Below are 2,661 nucleotides of genomic sequence, written 5' to 3'. Positions count from 1 at the left end.
TTTCAATGCTAATTCATTCTTTTGCACCAAAAAAAAAATATATGCTTTTCAATTCTACAGAATTTTCTACGTTGCACTCATTTTTTTTTTGTAAATAATTTATTGAATTAATCACAACTTTGAAATTTTAAAGTCCTTAAAAGAAATCCTGATGTCAGTGCGACAAAATAACGACGCAGTTTTCTCATATTTGCCTCCTAGTTTCGCGAGTATATAGGTGTGTAAAATTTACTGTCGCACGCTGTTATAATAGTTTAAAAATTTCAAGCTTCGACCACTTTTTAGTTATCAGTAAATTCAATTGTTCTTATCATTTTCGATATGAGAAAACACAGTAGCGATTCATATCTTTCAGTTATCAATTCTTCAACAATTTCATCTCGCTGAGTGCAGACATTCTTTGAAGATTGCTCAGATCTCCTATGTATTTCAAGGGCCTCTTTAGCTCAGTGGTAGAGCACTGGTCTTGTAAACCAGGGGTCGTGAGTTCAATCCTCACAGGAGGCAAACTAAAATCAATTATTTTTTTCAATATTTATAAATTTATATATGTTTTTTTTTTTAATTTGTAATACGATCCACTTTCCGAAAAAATATGAAATGAATTATTTTTAATGAAAATTTGTAATTTAAATTAACCACGATTATTGGACGAACAGCAGCAAACAGCAAACAGCAACAGTCTTCACATGCTTGGCTTTTTCACAATCATTTTTGTACTAGTTTGCTTACATAAATATCTTATTATGTTTTTTTGTTTGCCTTTTTTATGTAAACATTTAAATTATTTTTGCTTAGATTTTTATGTAGATATATTTAATGTACTTTCCTTCAGCTTGTGCCTTTATTATACCACAACGCATTTGCTTAATCATATGAAAATAATCACTCATATGCTTGGGTTTATTGACCCGTCCGGCGTGCTATTCATCATAGTGTAACTACACGTTCACTGATAGGAATCTTTAATTAAAGTTTGTGGCTATTTTTACTATTTTCTATTTTATATGTTTTGCAAATTTGTTATCTGTGCGAAATTGAAATTTATAATGCTGCGAAAATTGCCGAAATGTTTACGGCTATATATTTTGCTTTGTTTTGATAGCTTTGAAGCTTTAGGAATGCTTAGAAGCTTACTAAAAATTGCGAGAAATTACTAAACAATTTTTTCCTATTTTTAGCAAAAAAAATGTTTATGTATACATATGAAGACATTTTATTTCTGTTAAAAGTATTTTTTCATCATTGAACTGGAATGTCGATGTATAAAAAAATCGAATTTTGAGAGTGTTGAATACTCTTCGTTATTTTCCATTGGGAGTAATTATTCTTAAAATATTGCCGACAGAAATTGAAGCATTGTATGCGATATTGAGCCTACTTCTGGTACCTTTGAATTGCAAAAAACCACCAAGTGATACGATTTAGTGCGCTAAAGAAAAGTTCGTACGCAGTTAGGGCTAGATTTTGTATCAATGTTTTTTTCGATTTTGTTATCGATATTTTTTCGATTTTGTTATCGTAATTTTTAACGATTTTCCACTCAATTTTAGTTATTGATGTTTTTATCGATATTTTTATCGATTTTCTTATCGATTTTTGTTATCGATTTTGTTATCGATTATTTATCCATTTAGTTATCGATATTTTTATCGATTTTCTAATCTATTTTTCTACCATTCGGGATCGCTTTTCTACATTTTTCGTCACATTTTCGGCATTTACTGTGGGTTCTTAAAGTATGATATATCGAAGTTTTTGTCCTGAGGATACAGACTTCTATTCCAAAGTTCACTGACTTCAAGTACCCCACCATATCTCAGTTCTTATCACCCTAACCTACCACGCTAATGTCAGCCCACCAAAAATCAGTAAAGTTTTGATAAGGAAGCATCTTTATTATTTCATTCGAATTATTTAACATGTAATTTTTAAGCAAAAAACAAAACCGTCTTCAATTCCCATATACAAATTTAAGATTGCCGTTAATTTCTTCATGATCCAGTGATCGGATTTAAACCAAACTAGTATGTGAAGTAACACATTTCCTTTAAAAAATAATTCTAGAAATCGGTTAACGTGGTCCAAAGTTATGCGGTAACATACATANCCGGGTCATTGCAGACATATGTATATACACATTAATTTTCACCCGCAACATTTTTGTTGCGCATTTCCGTCACAGCCAATTGCACGCAATTTATCAATGTCAACATTTGTGACAAAACTTTAGGAGGAAATGCACAATTTTCACTTTTCGCAAGAACTGCGCTTGTGGTTGACAAAGAAAGTGGCAGTGAAATTATAAGTATTTCCACAGAAGATAATAATTTTCATATTCACGATAATTTCTTCTTTGTTCTCTCTCACCTATGTATATTTGTAATTTTTTAAGAAATATATTTTTTTTCCGTTTTTTAATGCGAAATTAAATTAGCTTTTAATGATGACAAATTTGCATGCTTTTATTAGCCAGCACGAAGTAGACGCTACATGATTTCCATTTTCGTGAACATGCGAACTCATTATGGACACGGAAGATTCACCTGGGCTGCCTGCGACGGGCACCCCCACGCGCGCACTGATTGAGTCATATGTATGTACATACGAGTGTGCGCTGGACATTTTGTTGTTGTAAAGTAATTTATCTGTGTTCCATTT

General features: G+C 31.5%; 1 non-coding gene across 1 annotated transcript; it reads left to right on the top strand.

Moving 5' to 3' along the window:
- Positions 1-435: 435 nt before the first annotated feature.
- Positions 436-507, top strand: TRNAT-UGU (transfer RNA threonine (anticodon UGU)). Its single transcript has one exon. It is a non-coding gene; the product is annotated as a tRNA-Thr (tRNA).
- The last annotated feature ends 2,154 nt before the right edge of the window (positions 508-2,661 follow it).

The sequence above is a fragment of the Rhagoletis zephyria genome, unplaced genomic scaffold (genome assembly GCF_001687245.7).
Source record: "Rhagoletis zephyria isolate East Lansing unplaced genomic scaffold, Rhagoletis_zephyria_1.1 Rzeph_scaffold_28787, whole genome shotgun sequence".
Taxonomy (NCBI): Eukaryota; Metazoa; Arthropoda; class Insecta; order Diptera; family Tephritidae; genus Rhagoletis; species Rhagoletis zephyria.
This window is presented reverse-complemented; position numbering and strand designations above follow the sequence as displayed.